This window comes from Argiope bruennichi, chromosome 7 (genome assembly GCF_947563725.1).
Source record: "Argiope bruennichi chromosome 7, qqArgBrue1.1, whole genome shotgun sequence".
NCBI classification, from domain to species: Eukaryota; Metazoa; Arthropoda; class Arachnida; order Araneae; family Araneidae; genus Argiope; species Argiope bruennichi.
The window spans coordinates 112,358,196-112,381,768 of NC_079157.1; the positions used below are offsets into that span (position 1 = coordinate 112,358,196).

The 23,573-nt window shown below is 32.6% G+C and overlaps 1 protein-coding gene across 3 annotated transcripts in view; it reads left to right on the forward strand.

Moving 5' to 3' along the window:
* The first annotated feature begins 22,772 nt into the window (after positions 1–22,772).
* LOC129976697 (tyrosine--tRNA ligase, cytoplasmic-like) overlaps positions 22,773–23,573 on the forward strand; it is a 29,856-nt gene continuing 29,055 nt past the window's right edge. Inside the window, exon 1 of one of the 3 annotated variants that reach the window (XM_056090405.1) lies at positions 22,773–22,840. The gene's annotated coding sequence lies outside the window, so the exon portion shown is untranslated. The other 2 variants (XM_056090408.1, XM_056090407.1) reach the window with 2 other exon arrangements.

The window sequence follows — 23,573 nt, forward strand, 5'->3', positions numbered from 1 at the left end:
CTGAAGTTCAATAAGTGAAAATGATAAGGGTCTTTTTTTCTGAGAGTTTTGTTTTATTTAAAATTGTTTTTAGTTAAAAGTATAGAACATTTTTTCAGTTATAGTTAAGAACATATTGTGGAATAAATAAAAGAAAAGGAAGCAGGATCATTCTGAAGATATTAGATACATCCGAAAAAAGGCAGAGAAATTTATTATAAAATCTGGAAATATCAGGAAAAAATTAAACAGCAGAAATGGCGACCATCCTGAAATGGAATGAAAACTTGAAATAAAAATACCTGTTAGAAGTCCATTCGATAGTCATTAGAAGAATCGCTAAAGTCCAGTGATTGTGGCGCGAGACGAGAAAGTGAGTAGCATCGAGAAATAAAGGCCAGATGCAGTAATTAGCTAACAAAGTACAACAGACCTAGAAAATAAAAGTATCAGGATTATTTCCAAAATCTTAAATCATTGAAAAAAAATCCATTATGTAATTGGATACATGTTAGTCTAGTGAAAGCAAGATTGGTGACGTTGTTAAATTGCTGTCTCTTTCGACACCCATTATGATGGTATTACCCACCTTAAATATAATACTAAAATTAGTAAGTTATCACTTGAAAAAAATCGAGTTTAGCGAAAATAACATGATCAATCTATCGAATCGTGATATGAAAGTTCTTTCAGTGCGTTTGTGTGCAATTTTTATTCTGAAATAAGTGTTTACTTATTCAAAAGATACTCTGTACTAGAACAAAGCTTCATAAGATGATCCTGAGTGGAATCGTATATAAAACTAATGGTTTCTAATACGAATTTAAAGAGCTTCGATCTGTTTCTTTTTTTTATTTCAGATTAATTAAAATTTCAAACCTTCCTGAAATGCATATTCTCTCTCTCCAAAGTATACATGTGCCAAAGTTGTGTGATTGTAAGTCAAACCTGTAGAACGCTAAAACGTACACAGATTCATCCTTATTATTAGCTTAGATTTTTCTGTGTTTATAAGTAGCTAACTGGAGTAGTTTTCCCGTTATTTTTTCACATACTTTATAATAAAGATATTACCCTTCTTTCCGCATAAAATCGAGAATCTCCAGAAAAGCCTTGCACTTCGCAAGTGCTCAAAATTTTATTTTCACTCATGAGAATTGTATGCTTTGTACTATAATAAAGAAAAACCAGTATTTGGAAAATGTATCCATTTGCATTTATTGCTCAATTAAAATCGATTTTTGGCATGAATCTATCTTATGATCTTTGGGGATCTATTTATAAACCTATAAAGTAGAGTAATTTTAGTTGTAAAAAGAGATAAAACGCCTGGGGTTCTGACTTAACTTTTTACTATTATAAAGAAATATAAAAACAGCTATTGTCCTACTTTTCAAGTGAAAAATGAAGGCCCACTCTAAAAGGTTTCCACATCCCATAGTGTCTCATTACACTATTAATCTAATGACTACTGAGAAAAGAGAAAAATATTGGAGAAAGACTTTAAAAAAGACGAAAGATATAGAAGGCTACAAAGGAAGGAAAATAAAGTTAGATTAATTATTTTCATTTATAATTATAGTAAATGCTATGTATTATTGCTTAGATATAAATGAATCTATAAATTCCATTCTTGTGTTATAAATTAATGGTTTTATGAAATAAAAGTGAAGGTTTTATGAATTAAAAAACAGTGAATTATGAAATCACTGTTTTTTAATTGTTCTAATTCTCTAAATCACATTTCTGCCCGTAGGACCAACTCAAGCAAGTGCTGCTTTTGTCGAGGCACAGGGCACTATATGTTTGGGGCTAATTTTGTTTAGCCCAAAAAGGTTTATATTTGGCATTCATTTCTGAAAAGACTATAAGCGTTGGAGAATAGAATAGATTTGACCGATTTCTGAATTTACAAGTTTCGTCTCTTAGGTGTCTAATAAATTTAAGTGATATGAAACAGCAATGCGCCATCAACCATTTTCAATCTCATAAGATTTTTTTTTTAAATTTTCTACGGCATTTTAAATAGACAATGCATCGAAAAAAAATAACTGTGTACTTTGTTCTATTAAAGATGAAACATATGTACCACTAAACAATACTTATAAACTCGGGGGGGGGGAAGAGTGTGTCAATAATTTCACAGAGGGTGGAAAATACTCTGGACTATCCATGGCTTGAAATCCAAATGAAGGTATTTTTAAAAAACGCTATTTTATTTTATATAAATATCAGAAACATACTGGGGGAGCTGTTGGAATTGTGAACGATAGATTGAAAATTAACTGTGCTTTTATGCTGAAAACACACACACACACACACACACAATGAAATAAACGTTATACATGTAAGATTCCTGATATCCCTTTATTATAAAATTTCATTCATGACTTATGATCAGCAAATTATTTTTTCCAAATAATATTCATTTTAAAATTATTTAGGATAGGTTTAGCTCAGTATTTTACTGTCCACTCTTCAGGCATTCTAAAATAAATGTTTTAAGTATATCATATTATTTTTTTTAACATTCAATAAAAAAAAATTTTAAGCAATAATAAGTTAACTTAATTTTTTTAAGAAATGGCTCTAGTAATATTGAGTACTTGCAAATGAATGGAGAAAGTTGCATTTCAATTGTTTTGACAATAGCTTTAAAAATTAAAGTAATGTCTTCTGTTAATGCTTTAAAAAAATACATTTTAGTACAGAAATTATGTAAAGTTTGGCGCCAAACAATATTTGTGGAAAGTCATGCTACATTATTTCAATGGAAAGAAAACTGCAGCAGAAACTCATCGCTATTGGATATTTATGTTGACCATACTTCACCATACATATCTAACACAACTTGCAACGAATGGTTTCGGAATGAACTGCTGCAAATTCGTCATTATGAAATGTAGCAAACCAATCAAATTATCAATGGTGAACATTAAAAGCATAAACTGGTCAATTTGAATGAAGCATTGAAGGAGGAATACTTTGAAGACGGTGAAAGACATGACAATGCACTCTTACATATTGCAAAACCAGTGAAAGAAACGTTGAATTCGCTTCGCTGCGATACCCCACCCATTGTATTTTTCTGATGCCGGCGTCCTGGCATAGGGGTAGCGCGTCTTCCCCTTGATCTGAGCGTCCTGTGTTCAAATCCCGGCTTGGGCATGGTTGTTCTATCTGTGAGATGTGTGAATGTGCCCTCCTGTAAAAAGGGGTTGTGCAAGCGAATGAGTGATGCTTGAGTAGCAAAGTCGTACTCTTGGCCCTAGTTGGCGCTACTAAAAAAACAAAAAAAAAAGAGACGCTCCCCCACCGGCTTAAATTGCTGTCTTCGTAACAGCGGGCTTGTCCATGGCAAGTGCCATAAGAAACAATAACAACAACAACATTTTTCTGATGATACCCTTTCAGACTACTGTCTGTTTCGTTCCATAAAAAGTACCCTTTCTGGAGAGAGATTCAATTCCCATACAGATATCAACCAGCGGGAAGGTTTTTCCCCAAACTTTCTCGCGTATTCTCCATTAAAAATGTTACTTTCAAGTTCCTGCAAAAAAATTGGGAACCTTGGGTAAAGCAAAGAACACCTGACAAGGCATTGGTGCACAATGATTGCGAAATATAAAACTTTGGTGTGAATTTAGCATTTCTATTGAATCTGTCGTGTGATCATTAGCGAGGTTTTTTATCATTAATCCCTGGCATGAGGTTAAAAGTATCCGAAAGACCAGTTTTTATTAACCGATTAAAACACAAAATTGCACTTGCAGATACAAAATTACGTATTAATTTCGATATGTTGAAGTCATTGCATTTTTGAGTTATCGCTATCATATGCTGCTGAAAGTACAAGCCAACAGACATTTAACCCATTGTTGAAATTTGGCTCAAAATTTGGCAGATTTTTCTCTATAGATGTCAGATCTGTGTACCGAATTTTATTCATTTCATTCGTTTCGTTTGTTAATTTTATTCATCATGTTAATTATTTAATTAATTTATGTATCATGTTAATTTTATTCGGACAAATGGACAGAGAGATTTTCTCTGATTTGGATTTCGTTTAAAACTTGATAGAAATCTACATATTTAATGTAAAATTCCACATGCCAAGTTTACCATTATAACTCAAAGGGGTTTTGAGATATCCTGCTTACAGACAGATAAACATAACTCCAATTTTTTTTCAAGGAGGTTTAAAACGAGATAACTCGTTAAAATGTGGAGTTCGAATTTTTTGACGATGGCAATACTTTCTCTATATTTCATATATGAGTAAGTAAAAATTAACTTGATAAATAAATTGCACCTAAACAACGAAATTATTTTTTCCTTTGTGAAATTCGTTCGTTGTCCAAAAGTTGGGAAAATGTTGTAGCTTCTGAGAGAAAATACTTTGAACAAACCAATATTTAATACAGGCTTCACAACGAGCTTTCATACTGTTTATGAGGGTGTCAATAAATGGTTGGCACAACAAAGCCCAATCTTCCAAAAGTGAGGCTTTTAACTTTTGGAGGGTATTAGGAGGGGAGGGGGGGGGGTTACGCTGTGCAATTACTCTTCCAAGACCATCCCAAACATGTTGAATAGGATTAAGATGCGGAGATCTCGACGGCTAGTCCATACGTCGAATATCCTCTTCCTCAAGAAAATCATCAATGATCTGGGCTCTGTGTGGAAGCGCGCTATCGTCCATGAACATGAAGTTTGGACCAAAAGCACCCCGAAACAACCTCACATAGGCTTCAAGGATCCCATCCCTATACTGATGTGCATTGACAGTACCCGCATCGAAGACGTGCAGTGGTGTACAACTGCCCAACATTATGCCACCCCAGACAAGGATTAACAATAAAATTGGCGTAGGTCGGAATGAAAATTGTTTACATATCCTTACTATGGTCATAATTCCTTATTCTTATAGTAGTCTGTATTTTCTTGCTATGGGTATGTAAATTTTCCTTATTACAATATAAACATTGTCTTTTATTTGTAATTCTTACCATGTATAACTCATTAATTATAATATACTTTAATGAACTTAAAAATTTAAATAAAAATAATCCTAAGAACGTAATTTTGTACTAATCAACATGTATGGGACACTTTCAACAACCGTCTGATATTAACCGTGCAAAAAATTTGATGTGCTATCACTTTAAAAAATGAAAGTTTGGCGGAAATTTTCTTTAACCAAAGTTCTAAAGTACAATTAAATTAACAAATGCTTTAAAATGTATTGGGCAGAGTGGACTCTCACTTGGACATTGGGGGGAGGGGGGGCATGTATTAACAGGTAGAATGCGATTTAGTTGAATACTTAGAGACGAAATTTTTCGTACGAGATAAACACGCCGGCGTTGTTTTCTTTTATGTTTTGAAATTTTGGAGAATTTTTAGCTTTACAGAGAGCTAAAGCACTTTTCTCTAAATCAATTCATATTAAATTATAATTTTCTAAGTCAAGCCCTTTGAGTTCTACAAACAATGAGCTTAAGTACTGTATTGAAACAAAGATATGTGCTCACAAGAATATGTAATTGTTTCGTCTATGCCCTTCATTTTCCACATTGCTAAGCCACTGCTCAAGAATTATAAGTGGCGCAAATCAGTGGTGTAGTTAGGATAAGTAGAACGTGCATACCCCTCTTTTCCTTTTCTTCCAGTATGTGCCAGGAGCAACTCTATAGTTTATAGTAGACAATAAATATTCTTATTTACTTACTTATTGTGAGCTTCTTAAATGAGCCAACTTGATGTGAATAAATTAAAAAGCTCAAAAAGTATTCTTCATTCTTTTAATTAATGTTTCAATTACTGCACAGATTGATTCAAATCTTTTCATTTGAAATCTGCTTTAATTGCTTTTTCATATCGCACGGTGGCCAAAAATGCTAAACCACCAAAGATAAAATTCAGCATGACTGATAAAGTTAACAATATTATGCACAGGGTTGCAAGAAGAACTATTTCGCTTTGTTTATTTGAATTAATATGTTAGTGAAAAACTCCAGGGATAAAATAGATTTCAGCCATCTTTTCATTAATCCAATACTTTGCTTTATAAATTTAAAGTTTCTGGCATCAGAAACCAGCACATTGTCAACGAATGATACATTTTCCCCACTTTCATTTGTGAAAACATTGAATAAAAAACTTAAAAAGAAATTACTTACAACTGTTAAAGATTTCCAGAGAGAGTTCCAGCTCGTTGTACCATGCAGTTTCCTATGAAGGAATCGGACTAGCAACATTAAAAACACTATCTGATTTGCAATTTTTAGCAACAATCTAATCCACGATTCTGGCTCAGAGGGCTCGAAAAACATTTCCCACATGATAAAACTTTAATTTTGGTTATTACTATGCAATAATTTTAAAATTCATGAATGCAAATAGAATTTTTGTGGCCAAATAAAGTCGAAATGAATTACATGAATTCTTTTTAATCGTAATTACATCATTTTTATTCAGATATTTCACTAAGATCAAAGATCGAGAGTATTTAGCTTTGATCCTCGAGGTAAATAAAATTGTTTACTCACATCTCGTTCAGTAATTATTTTTTGTTAAAATTCAAACTTTTAACTTGTAAATAATAAATAAATGTATCGTATTAAAATAACAATCTGAAACTTTAATTGAGAATTATTAAATCTTTTTAAAATTAACACCATTACATTTTATTTTTTGTAGCGTAGTAAAATAAAGTGTATATAATCGTCAAAGAAATTTAATCTCTATAACCTTCTGATATACAGCGGATTGGAAACAACAAACTTAGTAAACTCTTTTTAACTCATTAACTGTTTGTTTAACTGTGTATTTTTTAATTTTACTAATGCCGGGTTTCCACGCGAGTTCGCAAATTGTACAGACTAAGTCTATGGCAAAGGATACCGACGTGCATTGATTGGTTTAAGCCTTGGCATCCTTTTGGCAATGTTTTGCCAAAAAAATGCCATACCGAAATATATTTTTACAAAAATAAATCAAATTTGTGGATTTATCCCCCCCCCCCCCAATTTTTTACGATTTACATGTAATATTAATCTGGAACACACATACAGCGGTAAATATCAAATCCTGAAACCTAAATTCAGGAAATATAAAAATTACAATTTATTAAAAATAATTTTTGTATGTGTTTCTTCTTAATATTATTTTGATATAACTAAAAAAAATTAGCTACGAAATCACATATTCCGTTAAAGCTTACATATTTATACGTTTTGGGCATTAAGTAATCATCTCTCCATATGTAGTTGATGGGAAAGTAACAAACGTTCAGCAACAAGTTTCAATAACTGAATAAATTATCTAATAAAGGTACGAAAATCATAGAAAAATAAGTATTATTTAATTGCTGCATCATATGTTTAGTAATGACTTTCATATAGTTTTTATACTTCTGTGCATAAACAACATTAGTTACTTGTATTACTAGTATTATTAATAATATTTATTATTATTATTAATTAGTATTAGTAGTATTACTACTAATATTTAGAGAAAACAATTATATTAATAAAAATTAGACCGTGTTGATATTCACTCGTATCTTCCATAAAACTAATGAAAGGTACAAGGTTTGAACCAAATAAGCGAAAACTAGACTATTATGAGTGCAAAACATTGCCAAAAGGATGCTAGGGCTTAAACCAATCAGAGCACGTCGGTATCCTTTGCCATAGACTTAGTCTGTACAATTTGCGAACTCGCGGTTTCCACTCGGTGAGTTATAAGACGGGCAAATGGCAGCGCATGCGTAGAAAGACTGAAAAATGCTGTTTAGTCCATGGCAAGTAATTGTCCCGACGTGATGACAACATACCACTGGTTTTTTTTTTTTTTTTTTTTTGCTTGTTTTTTCCCTTTACTGTGCATGCGTTTGTAGAATTTGGAGGGTTTTTTTGGCCTGAAAAAATGGATCACTTATCATAGATTAAATCAGACATTTTTTGCTCTGTGTTCTGTCTGATGCAAGGTTATGTTTTTTTTTTTTTTTTTTTTTTTTCATTTTATTTGCCCCTTTTTCTTCTATAACTTTCCAAAATTAGGTACTTATACCTCTTTTTTATTTTACCGTGTTTCTTTGTGTAAATGTCCATCATTCTAATATGATACGCAATGAAAAACAAAAATTTCTGGGACGCCAAAACGGCAATTATAGCCAAGCATGGAATGCCTGAATCTATCTTATGAAATTGTGGCAAACATAAATCGGTCCCTTTCTGCACAAGCTCTGCCTACTGGCCGTCTTATATATGGCCGAGTGTAAACCCGGTATAATTTTATAATGTTAATTGTATTATTATTATTTCTACTTGCACATCAGTTTTGCACATGAACTGTAATTGTAATACAAAACGTTTTTACTTTCTCTAACATTACTTGTATTTTAATACGCTCAATGTTTTTCAGCAATTGATTAAAATAAATATTTTCGTAAAGTCGATGGAAACGCAGTTTTCTTAAACAAATTTATTTCTCATTATGAACTAGATCCGAAGAAAGTAACGTCTACATTTAATATGGAGATCAAAAATACCATACATACGTAGTGAAGTAAAATAAAATACAGTACACTCCTTAGTATCTGGCCAAATGGGGCTGAAGGACTGGCCGGATAACAAAAACGCCTGGTAGGCCGGAGTTCTATGATGTCAAAAATTGGACGTTAATGAATATGAAAATTTAATATTAACAAGCTAACCATATTCAAGTTAATATTGTTACGAATCTGCAATGATGCTTCCTAGCACAGTTAATCCATCGTAAGAAAGATAGTTTTACAGTCAGTTGTTTTGAATGCTGATCAGATTTCAAATCAATGACTCACGGCTTTGCGACGAATTCGGTGGCTGTAATACCGCAGTAACTGCTTCAGTCTGCAGAATAGCTGCATTTGACAATATAGCTGATATGATGACAAGAGAGTAAAATGTCGCATTTTGCCGATTCTTTTTGGTTGGTCAATTAAGAAATCAATGCGATGAATGTCGTTCAAAGTTTCAGACTTCTGATTTAAATATTATTCATTCAGTTTATAATTTGCACTACTTTTGGCAGACATGTGGCAAATGAATAAGATGGCGCATTTTTTTCGATTGTTCTTTGTTTTTCGTCTAAGATATCATCATGATTGATGAAAAATTAAGTTTTTATTTTCATCCACTATTTCAGTCACTTGTTGATAGAATTGTTAGGAAAAGCTGAAGCATTTGTATTATATATGAATAAGGAAATAGGGTTGTTCTCTCTGATTTTGAATACAGTGAATAGTTCAGAGGAGAATACTCTTTTATTCATTCGGTTGTCACTTTATTGGTAATAATTTTATAAATATTTCTAACCTATTATGTTTAATTTATTATGACAAATCTCTGACTAAAATCTGGTTAAGTATATTTTATAAAACTTGGGCAACTATTATCGACACTCTTTCGCAACATGCATGCTAAGAAGAGTTGGTTTGCTGCAGTCAAATTACCTGAATTCACTATTAACATTAGGGTAAGACCTAGACTGACTCTCCCACCCGCCCGAAGGCACACGGATAAACTTGAATGACCGAACCATCGCGACAGCAACAGTAGCGGGAACTGTGGTTGAGTCCTAACGGCCATCACCAGCCATGGTACAACCCTTCCCTAAGGAAGTACGTTACGTCAACGATGGGAGGAACAAAACCACAGCCTTTTCGTGTACCTACCAGGGTGGCGAGAACCAACCACCATGCAATAAGCTTTTTATCCTCAATTACGAGCTGCCCCCAGGGGGATTTAATATTGCGGTATGTAAATTATGTAATTGTAAATTAGATTTATTTAACAGTAAAATATCTGGGTTGTTTTTGTTTTGTTTTTTTCAATTTAGTTTAGTAAGCCGCGATTATTTTACAAATGATATTTCACCGATTATAATTTGACGACAAAAATAAATATATGAGATACAATAATTTTTTAGCTACACTAAGAGAGATTTTTTAAGTATTATTTCAAGTATTCTAAACTTGTTAAATACATTTATTATTATTTTAGTTTTTAATATTTACATTTAGAATTATAAGTATGCAATCGGTAATTGGAGAAGTAATTTTTTTACATCTCCAATTTTTCTTTCAGTTACTCTTTCCGGCAAAGACTATGTAACTGGAAGTGCATCTAAATTTTGAATAGACTTTGGATAAAGGTGTCTTAATAAAACAATGATCAAAAAATTTATTCATAGAATATTCATATATAACTCATTAAGAAAAACAATGCATGCAGTTTAAAAGAAAAAAAAATTTTTTTTTTGGGGGGGGGGGTGAAATAATAGCTTGCAATAGCTCCGAAGGTAAATTACTTAAAGTTAAGAACACGTGCCTAAAAATGAAGATCCACTCTTTAAATTCAAAATCTAATTATTTTTTGAATAAATTCATTGGTTTTTAAGTAAATGCACACATATTAATAAGTACATGGGGAATCTAATTGTAAGTAGTTCCTTTTTCAGATCTTAATATGCATTAAATAAATGAATAAGCTTGTACATATATTTATGAAATATTTCTTCTAACCTTCTTAAGAAACAACATCATCGTATCTTTTCCGCCTTCTATATTGTTCATGACTTAACAGTAGTAAATTTTTGTTCGTCCATACGAGCTTATTCACCTCGGACTCGAAACATACCGGAGTTCCTGCCCATTGTTGCACTCCTTATTTAAAAATTCTTTTCGGTAGTGACTATGCTTTAAAAAAAATCGATTTAAAAAAAAATCAATTTTTTTTCAATTAATTATTCTCTATTTCTAAAAACTTTTCTTTATAAAACTTTTTGACATTAATTTCTACATTCATTTTATAGAACCGTCATTATAAGAACATGCATTCGACCATTTAACATTACATGCCATCCAAACACATTCGATGCAAAGTTGAATGCGTTGTTTGTTAAGAATGCTTTCACACTGACTAAGTTAAATGCACATGAGTTTGAAGCATCCCAACTTAGTACAATAAAATCGAGTAGCTATGGTCTTAAAAGTGAGTGGGAAGAAAAGAAAGAGACCATGGGATATTATTTTATCAGAAGTTCTTCCTGTAAAGACGGTGAAAATTCTTATATTCTTCCGAATGCCTTTATCGAATATAAAGGATTTTCCCCTTTCTTTCTGGATTGGAAGGAGTTTATAAAAGGAAATATACAATTTACTTTTTACATATTTCCTCTTGTGACGACAATCTCTTATGACTTAATTCTTTTTCTATAACTGTATATATATATATATATATATATATATATATATATTGTTTTGTATATATTGTTTATATAATTATATGTTGTTAATTATTCACTTTCAAGAAAATTAACTAATCAAAAATACTTTCTGTTAATTTTAAATTAAGCTATTTCATTTTATTATTTCACAAATGTTGTTGTTATCTAATATTAGACATTTATAAATTAGTGTAGCACTGCCGGCTGTCCTGGCCTAGGGATTGCATATCTTCACCGAGATTTGGGCGTCCCGGGTTCGAATTTGGTTCGGGCACGGTCGTTTTTTACCGTTTTATATCTGAGAGGTGTGTGAAAAAGCCCCCCCCCCATGTAAAGGGGGGTTGTGCAAGCAAGTGCGTGAGTGTCATCTTCATATGAGCTAGAAGTCAGACTTCTGTCCTCGGGTGTTCAGGGGCCTTTACCCTCAGAAGTGTAGTGAATAGCTTATAAGCCAGTTAACAACTACGCTGCACGAGCAATTGCTTTTGTATCATGGTCATGGTACTGAGCTGCGAATCAGAAAGTCCCAGGTTCTATCCTCACTCATAACAATTCGCCACATTGGTGACCTCGGACGATGAACCTTCAACCTTCGTATAGCTGTTGTGGCGCCATCTACCCGCAACCAAAGTCGTCAGACTCACTTGACGCAGCAACAGCTACCACTCTCACACACACGCTCGCTCGCCATAACGCTTGGCGCTACTCAAATGGGTGCAGGCGCATTAGAATCAACAGCTAATACATCAACACTCACCTCCGACTCACTGGAGGGAGAGTCTGTATTGAATAGCTTATAAGCCAGTTAACTGTTACGCTGCATGAGCAATTGCTTTTGTATCCTGGTCATGTTACTGGGCTGAGAACCACTAGGTCCCATGTTATGTCCTCGCACATTCCAATTTGCCACAATGCTATCGTGTATTTTGTAGCTATCATGCTCACTTCTACTTCAAGCAGGAAAACACAAAACCAATGAAAACTTATTCCAAATGTAATTAGAAGTATCATTGTAATGTAAAAACGTATTTTTTAAAAGTTTATTTTATTCAAGAGATAATGCATGGAGTTTTGGCGGAATAATTAATTTACGTGATCTTCTTGAAGAAAATAAAAAAAAGTTCTTAAATTTTAGAATACATTAGAAAAATATAATAGATATGCCATTGCTTGATACATCTGGAGAGACGAAATTAAATATGTATATTTATTATTATAATTATAGGACTGCATGAAATTTTCAAGATGATTCTCCTAAAGATTTGACTATTTATAGGCCAGTATATTTTCATACAGTAGACTCCCGATTATCCGCGGAATTGGGTGGCGCGGCCGCCGCGGATAACAAAAATCGCGGATAATCCGAAAAAAGCTAAAAACGGGAATAGCAAAAGAGAAAACAGTCATTCCAACTTTGAAAAATCGTTTTATGTACAATAAAACGTAAAATAAACAGCAGGAAATGTTTAACTAACGCTTAATATTTTAGTATATCGCTCAAAACTAACCTAAAATGCATTTTGTTAATGAAAACAGAAAAGTGCTTTGTACGTACGAGACGCGTCAAGGATACACATAAAAATGAATACATATGTACTGTTTTAATACTGTAATGTATTATGTAATTACAAAAGCATAACTGTAAAACTACACCTTATTGAAGAAATCAGTCATTCGTGTTTGCTTCTTACTTTGGAAGCATTTTCTCTTTGCTTGGAAGCAAAAAAAAAAAAAAAAAAAAAAAAACTTTGTGCGGCAGGTGCGGATAATCGGGAGTCTACTGTACATGTGAGCGCATTCACTTGAGCAACTACAGATACCTCTTTCAAATTCTTGGCTGGTAATGATAGAACCAAGCTAAAAATATGAAAATTTATGCTTTATAAAATCTTTGCCGACGCAGAATAACTATTTTTATAGAACATGTCCCCTCTACCTTTTGATGGAGAACGAACAAAAAAAAAAAAAAAAAAAAAAAAATGAAGGAAGAACGATAGGGTTGACATTCAGAACGACCTAACGAATCTACGAGTGAATGCAAGGAATAAGGAGAGTATCGTTGCATATCAATAAAAGTCATGTCCTCTAGTGTTTGGTATCTTACAATGATACCTGGATTTACAAGTAGGTAGATTAAGTTAATGAAAGATCAAATGAAAGAACGGACAGACGCAAGAATAAAAGAAAAGTAAATCAATCGAATGAATTAAGGAACGGACCAAAAAATGGTGTACAAGAGGGAGGAAGGACTGTCGAATGAACAAACAGAGGGAAAAAAGGAGGACAAGACGGAAAGAAAAATCTATCTAAGAAAAACTAACGATATAACGGCCGAACGATAAAAAGAATTGATAAATGAACTTACGAAAGTGGTTACGAGGTGGAAAGTTAGCACAAAACAAACCACTTAAGATCGGAAGAACAAATGACCAGATGAGCGAATGAATAAATGGATGAAACAAGAAGGGTTGGGATCCACTGATCGATGAACGAACGCAGAAACAAACAAAGAATCGCTCAGAAGAATAAATGAATGATCGGGCGAAAGAAAGAACGGAATGATCCGAGGGAAAATGAATGGATGCAAAAACGAAGGAACATTTGGACGGATAATCGAAACGATAGAAAAAACAGACGAATGTAACAGAAAAAAACGAAAGGAGAAACAGTCGGAAGAATAAAAAAGTTGGCCGGATGAAAGAATGGAAAACAAAGGATAAAAAGAATGAACGGACCAATAAACTAAAGAATGAACGGAAAAGCAAATGGATGAACTAAAGATCAAAGAGACGAACATAGAATCAAATAAATGGACTGTAGCACGATAAAGCAGACTGGAGAAAAAGTGCAAGGATGCATAAAAAGATGAGAAAACGGACGGATGGACGAACGAACAGATGGAAGAGAAACAAAAGAATTGGTGTGAGATTGAAAGAACCAGAGTAAAAAATTAATAGACGGAAGAACAAAGGAATAAATGGATATAGAAACCAACTGACGGAGGGACAAAGGAAAAAATGGGAAAACGGGTGAATGAATCAACGGATAGACGGACAAACGGAAAAGAGAAACACACGGATGACATAAGGAAAGAACGAAAGGGTTGAAGAAATAACTATGAACGGAAGGTTGGTAGAGCGAACCAATGAGCGGATGAAGAAGCAAAAAAATGAAAGAATATATGGATGGACGGACGGAGGAATGGACATTCATACAGATGAAAGACTGATAGGACAAGAAGAAAAGAAGTAAAAGAATGATAGGTATGAATGAACGAAAGGTCAGAGGAACGGACGAATGAAAGAACGTATGAGCGATCTACCGAATGAATAAACGGAGGTTTGGATGAAAGAAATATCAAATAAATGAACAGACGGATGAACTAGACAGAGAAAAGCGAACAAACGGAAGAATGATGAATGGATAGATAAATGGTAATAAGGACGGATAAACGAACAAACGAACGAAGCAAGGATAAGAAAACTGACGAAAAGATAAAAAAGATAAAAAAAAAAAAAGAACCAACGAAAAAATTAAGACAGTTAAATGATTAATCGAATGAACGAGCGGTAGGTCAAAAGAAAGAACGGGCGGGCGAGAAATGAATGAAGGAACAATCGAGGAATCGAATGGACGGATGAACAGTCAGAAGAAAGAATTACTGCTGAACTAATGAATGGACGAACAAAAGAATGACCGAATGAAAGTACGACCATTGAAAGAAAGAAAGGATGAAAGAGCGAATAACAGAAGGGAGACACAAATGACGGAAAAACGAAAGAAGGATGGAACATACGGACTGTCGCAGGAATGGAAGAGGAGAAGAAAGAAACGATCAACAGTTGAAAGAGTGAACAAACGAACAAATATATGGACGAACGAACCGACGAAAGAGTGAAAAGGGAGAGACGTAAGAATGAATAGCCAAAGGACGAATGAAAGGAAGGACAAATGGTTGAATGGACGGCTGGATAAACGACAAACGAGAAAATGAATGGAAAGACTAAAGAAAGAACGATGGAATAGGAGAACAGTTTCACAAATGAAACGATGAAAGAACTAATTGGACGATGGATAAAAAAATTTACCGAATATGGATGAGTGAATGGGTGGACGAATGATGGAATGAACAAACGGATGGTCGTAAGAACGAGAAGTGAGGAATCGATCAAATGGATAGATGAATGAAGGAACAATCTATCAAATGAAGGAAAGAACGGTCGCAGGAGGGAGAGGACGAAAGATCGAACGAATGAACCTACGAGAGAACGAACCAACGAACAGACGAACGAAGGAACGATCTTTCGAATGAATGAACGGACAGTCGTACGAATTAGAAGGTAAAAGATCTGATATAGAAAAGAATGAACAACTGGACAAACTCGAACGAAGGGTCAAACCATCGAATGAGTGAACGAAAAATCGTACGAACGAGAGGCCGAAAGACGATCAAATATAAGAATGAAACAACGGACAATCGAATGGAGACCCGATCTATCGAATAAACAAAATGATTATCGTAGACACAAAGGACAAATGATCGAACGAAAGGAAAGAAGAAAGGAAGACAGCCGGACGAACGAAAGAGCGATCACTCGAAGGATGATCATATGAAAGAGAGGATAGACGATGGAGCGAATGGACAGATAAAAGAACGAACCAACGAACAGACGAAAGGAGGAACAATCTTTCGAATGAATGAACGGGCAGTCGTGCGTTTGAGAGGACGGACGACCGAGCGGACAAACAGACGGAAGAATGAATCAACGGACATACGAAAGAAGGAACGATCTGTAGAGTGAAAGAATAGAGAATCTTACGAATCAGACTGACTGACTACGAAGACTGACGAACAAGGGTAAGAACCAAAGAGAAGACGGACGAACGAATGGAAGGAGAAATAAACGAACGAACAAACATACGTAAGAATGACGGACGAAAAAGGATGAACGGACGACCAAAAGGAGAGAAGAATGCCGGATGGACGGAAGAAAGAAAGCATGGACAGACGAACGAATAAACGAACATATGGAAACGGACAAACGAACGAATGGACTGATGGATATACGAAAAAAAATGTGTATCGAATGAACGAATAACGAAAAGATAAAGCAAAGAAAATATGTCAGATCTAACGAAAAGACGAGCGAAAGCACAAAACAGAAAGATGAACTATAGTACGAATGAATGAACGGGCAAACATACTGACGAATTAATGAACAAGCAGACAAAGAAAAAATCTGGCACTTTTTTGTTTAGTATAATTGGCTAAAATTAAAATTAAAATCTGCTCACCGGCTCTGAATAATTTTGAGGCGACTTTCTACCAAATAATCTTGTGACTTTTTTTATTGCAACTGTAAAATCCATTTGTTATTATTGGTTTAAACGGTACAAAATGTTAATCTTTTGGCATGTTTTTGGATAGTGAGCAAGATTTTCTCATGTTTTGCAAGAAACCAGGTGCTAATCTTCTGTGTCTTATCAAGAATTTTTAAATATTTTTTCATTACAATATTTGCAGTTCTTTACATATTCATTCCAAATCTTTCGCATTTTCATTAACAAGATTATCTTATTCACATTTTCATTAACAAGCATTATCCGCAGAATTACCCAGCTGATGGATGGCGAGATTAAATATGGTTTGCAGCTGAATATATAAACATGTACTTTTACAGTATATAAGTACATCTTATTGAAATCTAGAAATTTCGAATACTGTATAAAAGATTTTTGTATAATATATAACAATATTTAAGGAGGCTGAATTTTCAAAATTATTATGAATGTAAAAAAACTCCTTGAAATTGGAATGCATTACTGTATCACCACTTTTGCAATACTATCATCTGTTATTTAATTGCGTTATTGTCGATGTCGAAATTAAGGAGGATACGTTTTTATTTTCCAGAATTGAAATGCCTCAACAGCAAAAAAATACGCAAATATTTCAAAATAGCCATGATGAGAAATTGAGGAATATAATTTCTGAAATTATGAAATAGAATAATTAATTCCAGAGTTCATAACCGAGCTATAGGTTTATATATATTCGCTTTTGCCCTAAATTTCTCATAAAGTGGTTCATTTATGTTTAATAATTAATTAGCAGAATTATTACTTTTGCATTCTAAATATTAAAAATTATTTATGGAAATAGTATCAATAAAATATCTGTAATGTTAGTTTTATTTTTGATCATTTTGTTCTTAATCAAATGAAAAGTTTTCGGTTAGACATAAGGGCATGGAATGGTTTCGTCGCAAAGTTGTCTTCAGCCAAGGCATCATGGCAGGCGAAAGATAAAAAATTTGGAAAAAAGAAAATTATCGTATTTTTTAGTCTAACCGGATTTATTGGCCTGTGCCAAAATTTTCTTATATTCAAAGAACTTAAATATAATTTATTCAATAAATAAACTCAATAGGCATTTTAATTTTGGTAAATCGAAATATAGTTTCTTTTCACAGCTATATTTCAATTTTATCAATCATTTATGAAATTAAATTTCGAAGTGCAAGTAATATTATCAATTACCACATTCCCATGTTTGGTAACAAGTTTTTGATAAAATAAACAGTTTAAACTAAAAACTTGCAAAAGCATCGAAATTTGCCAAGAAATTCTTCTAAAGTAAAGCGTAAAAAATATTATCTTTTATGCCATAGAAGGTTACTAATTTTCTCTGCATTTTCTCCCTTTAATTTACAACATGGTGGGATTAGTTTTCGAAATGTCTTGACCAAATTCTTTCAATAAGATTCTGAATATTTTAAAGAATTGTTATAAATACAGTATGGTTGTTCCTAAATTAAAGTAAATTGCATTGAAGAATGGTTAAATAATCTTTAGTAGCCTCTTTGCCGCTGCAATCCAAAGATTGTAGCGTTGCCCAGGGAACACCACGTGGAGGTGGGCTACTTTTGTTCCCCGCCCTCCCACCCTCCCAACATTGAAAGCACCAACGGCTCGGTGAACGCTATTTAATATAGCAATTACTTTCTTGATGTTTGCAGTCTTAAAGAGCAGGTATTGAGGATCTATGTTGTTCTTATCTCTCTTCTTATTTGAAAGAGAACAGTCTTCAATAAATGGAAAGTGTTCTTTTGAGTTTTAAAAGCCACCTTTCAGTTGTGATGGAGAGTTCTCTTCAATAAATGGAAAATGTTCTTTTCAGTTCTAGAAGCAACAATTCAGATGTGAAGTAGAACACTCTTCTATAAATGGAAAAATGTTCTTTTGAGTTCTAAAAGTCACAATTCAAGTATGAAGGAGAGTTCTCTTCAATAAATCTAAAACGTTCTTTTGAGTTCTGCAGGTCACAGTTTAAGTGTGAAGGAGAATTCTCTTCAATAAATGGAAAATATATTTTTGAGCTCCAAAAGCCACAGTTCAATTGTGAAAGTGAATTCTCTTCAATAAATGGAAAACGTTCTTTTGAGTTCTAATGTTCACAATTCAGGTATGAAGAAGAATTTTCTTCAGTAAATGGAAAATGTTCTTTTGAGTTCTAATGTTCACAATTCAGGTATGAAGAAGAATTTTCTTCAGTAAATGGAAAATGTTTTTTTCAATTCTAAATGTCACAGTTCAGGTGGGAAAAGTCACAATTTCAGCATAAAAATAGTCACAGTTCAGGTGTGAAAATCACATTCCAGTTGTAGAAAAATCACAGTTCAGGTATAAAAACATCACAGTCCTTGGTATAAGAAAGCATCAGCCAGAGACAGAGATGAGGGGCAGAGCATAAGAAAAATGTTTTCTAATTATTTGAAATTCTTTTCTGAGAATATCTACTGATACTAGTGATGCATTGTTTTCAGATACTAGTGATGCATTGTTTTCAGATACTAGTGATGCATTGTTTTCAGATACTAGTGATGCATTGTTTTCAGATACTAGTGATGCATTGTTTTCAGATACTAGTGATGCATTGTTTTCAGATACTAGTGATGCATTGTTTTCAGATACTAGTGATGCATTATTTGTTGGTATGCTTATAAGCATTTTGAGCATTAAAGCAATTTGGCACAGTTTGGTTTTTGATCCGAATGTTGAATTTTGCCTGATGAATATACATACAAAAAGCACACGTTCATTGTTTTAAAACCATGCAGAATCAAATGCAAACACAAGTATCGGGGGCTCACCAAAAGCGACCCTTATTTCATTTTCCCGATGGAACCTTTCCAGTTCATAAGAATAGCGAGCACATTCCTGTTCGTAAAGATGTTCCATCTCCCTCTGATCAGAGGTTCGGACAGGTTCCTTAATAGTCGTTTTTCCACATTTGAAGATGGACATACTGCCAAAAAAAATATAAAGAGTTAATTCTATTGAGATAGAAACAGATTAGTGAAATAACATATATGAAAAAATGAACACTTTTTTAAAACTTTGAGATCAGTCGTCAAATGTGTTAAACTTAAGATCACTGTAGATTTATCATTCTAAAATTTTTTCAAGCGATTGCTCAATAAATTTGCTACAAGATTTAACAACATTAAGACAATTGTCGAGAATTTGGTAATAAGACATAACATTTTCTTAAGATTAACCATGATATAAATACAATAACATCAATTATAAAAATTCAAATTGTTTTTTAAATGATTCATTATTTTGTTGAAAACATTTTATTTCGACAAAATATAAAACCCATATTGCTGTAACTTTTCATGCAAAAATTCAGTCAAAAAGTTATTTGAAACAATTCATGCTAATTGGAATATGATACAAATTATTAAACGTATAAAGATATTTATAAGCAGGAAATTAAGTCAAAACGTAAACATACAATCCACGACGGATTCTCTTAAAAGCTTTTGGAGCCATCAGAGATTCTTAGTAGTCTTTTTAGCCAAGAGATATCGCACAATATCAATGCAAAGTTTCAAATAAGCGCAGTGAAAATATTTCGATGCTTTAGCGTCAGAAGTTTTTCACTAAATGGGCAGAAACATTGTTGTTTCTGACCGATAATAATATCGATACATTGTTATGCTAAACAGTGCTAATAATTATTATAACAATATAATGATTTTCATTGTAAGAACTAAACAGTGAAAATCTTTAACTATTCCTCAACATTATTGCTTCTAATCTATAACAAAGCAAACATATTATTATACTAACTAATATATCAACTTATTTAATATTTTCTTCGTTATAAAATTATTTAAAAACATTTATTAAAAATGTGAATGATATTCGATAAAGAAAATTTCAAGTGTAATGTTTTACATGTATTTCCAATGAAATGATTTTATTAATTAAACAATTTAATAAAGAGCCTTCATTTTTTCAATTACCACACATGGCCTGTCATTTCCATAAGATAATATAAGGTCACTGGAAAAATACTTATTTTCTTTATACTGCGAGGTTCAAGCATTATTATTATTAAAAAACAAAACCATCGGAAGCTTCCCTATAAAACCTTCTAGCCTACTTTCCCATACTAATGATTTTTCATTCCTCCACATAAAAGTATGGATCTTAAGCAAAGCTATGATTTTATTTTCAAACTTCCACACATGCTAGTTTTGTTCATCGTAGGATTTTAAAGAAAACTGGAAATTTTTGTTATAATTGCATGGCGAACGAAAAATATTAACTTTGGAGGATTTTTTGGCGTCCCTCGCTAACATGCAGTTAATGCAGCAGCACCAGAAAATTGAAACTCGATTTTGTATGGCGTTTTTCCAACCGACTAAAATCAAAATTTTACATAGAACTACAACTGCAATCACAAGATCACATACGGAGGTATTTCATTCAATTCAGTCATTGCTTTTTCGAGCTATTTCTTTTACATACATGCAAAAGCACAAATCGATTTACGATCAAACTTTTGGCAGATTTGGAAGAAATTTTGATAAGTCTGCACTAAAATTATGCATCAAATTGCAGTTATCTAGCTCTTTACATTTTGTAATTATTGTTTTCAAATGTATTCAGAGAAATATTCTTCCCCTAAAATATTTTCCTTCGAAATTTTACAAAAATCTATGAATTTGGTGTTAATACCATAAACCAAACTTGATTCGTTTATTTCAAAGTGTGTTTGACTTGTTGTATTCAGAGAAAGTGACAGGTATAAATCCAGAAAGATGTGTTTTAAAATAAGGGAGATCTGAAATATTGAGATTCATCGGAATCTTGACTTCGGATATTTCGACGATTACAATATTTTTATCTTTATATAATCGTATATGAGAACATAAAAAAGAAAAAAAAATCTAAAATATTTTTAAGTATTTCAAAAAAATCCTAGAACTGAATATAAAATGAATGAAATTGTAGTGAAAGCTTAGAAGCCAGTTAACAACTACGCTACACGGTCAATTCCTTTTGTATCGTCGTCATGTTACTGGGCTGCGAACCACAAGGTCTCAAGTTCTAACTTCGCTCATTTCAATCCACCACAGACGCTTCTGCACAAACTGGACTTGTCTATGCAAGTGCCATAAGTAACAACAACAACAACAACTGTAATACTGTTCGATTAATTGTTTTGTTGTAAATGAAATATTTTATCAGTTCTTAAAAAAGATATAGAAAATTAAGAATTTTGTTAAATTCGAAACCAAATTCGTAAAAATAAATAATTCCCTGATCATGCTGCAACAAATTTAAGCTATTTAATGCCACAACTTGTGTTTCGATTTATATATTAAATTTGAAAATGGAATATAACCATATTTTTTTTGGAATTATCTAAAATCACATCAATTTCATTTCTTCTAATTTTTTAAAATTTTTGTTCTAGAATAATTATTATATTTAGTAGTCCTATGTGCAATTAAATCTCAGGAAATTCATTAAAAATAGATTTAAATAGTAATCTTTTGAAGAAAACCGAATTTTCCTAGTAAATTTTTAAAGATGAGAAAAATTACGATCGGTATTTGAATTTTAAAAAATTAAGTGGGTGAAGAATTTTAATGAGTTACTTATTAATTAATTTGTTTTAATTAAATATAAAACTAATCATTACGAGTTATTTTGAAATCAAAGATAGAGAGATTGTGCCCCTCCCCCAGTCCAATTTGTCTAGCCTCCTTGTCGATAAACTTCTGCCACCGCTTCTGTGTTCTGACTACAGGATATGATTTGAAATGCAAAGCTTCCTAATGTATTGTCTATTTTGAAATAGAAAAAAGAAGCTATAAAGTATAAGAAACTGATAAATTATCTGTGGAACTACATTTTATCTTATAAAGGGACTTAATTCTTTTGCTAGCTTTTAATGTTGTCAGCTTGAATCGATATTTTTTCAGTTTCAGACTTCTATTATTGCTGTAGTCATGTAGTAATGTTAGAACCAAAATAACCCAGTGAGTTTATTAAAAAAAATTTTTTTTAAATGGATTCCAATTTAGAGCAAGAAAGATGCTTTTCTAGAGCCTATCTTTTATCCTTCCGATCTCTGTCCTTATCTGAGCTTCCAGGGTAAAATGATTCCTCTGGGTAGACAAAATGGGACTATATTTTAATTTTAATTATTGCAGTTAAAGAGTGGCAACGACAAGTAGTTTCGGTCTTTTTAGAGGAAGTTGAATTCCACTGTAGTGTCACGTTGGTAAGTGTTGTAAATATTTGTATTTGTTTCTGAAGCATATTGACTTTTCATTAATCTTATACACTTTTTTTTGCAACACGTTGCAGTGTATAATTACTTATACAACTGTATGTTTAGAAAAGTGCGAAATTTATGTAAGTATTATTCAATTGTATTTAGTGATTGCCCGCGTGTAATTGTTACCTTGAACCTGTTGTGAAACTTTAATTAAACTTGAATAAATTATCTGCGCATTATTGTTTATAGCCTGACATTATTGATTTTTTTTAATATTACGTTTCAGAAAAATTAGAATATTAGATTATATCTTCTTAATATGTATGAATCTGACAGTTTTGCTGAGTCTGTGTTTTATAAATAGAAACGCTCAGATTCCGGTTTAAATTCTTAATTATTGCTGTAAAGTTATGATTAAATTATTCATTTTTTAGCTGCTAAAAAATGAGATAAGTAGCATGAATTTATATACTCAATGTAGCTCAATCTATTGTTATGGAGAAAAAAAGCCGTCGTTTATTTTTCATAATTTGAAGCGAACATACTTCCAATGCACGCGGCGAATTAAAAAAAAAAAAAAAAAGCGATATTATTTTTCTTTAAAATAATTTGTTAATCTCTCCATATTTTTAGGAACTAAATTTGATTATTCTTTAAATTGGAGGAGTTTCGCAATCCTTTTATTTTTTATTATGTTTTGTTTATTGTAGCTTCAGAAAATTTTCATACATTAATG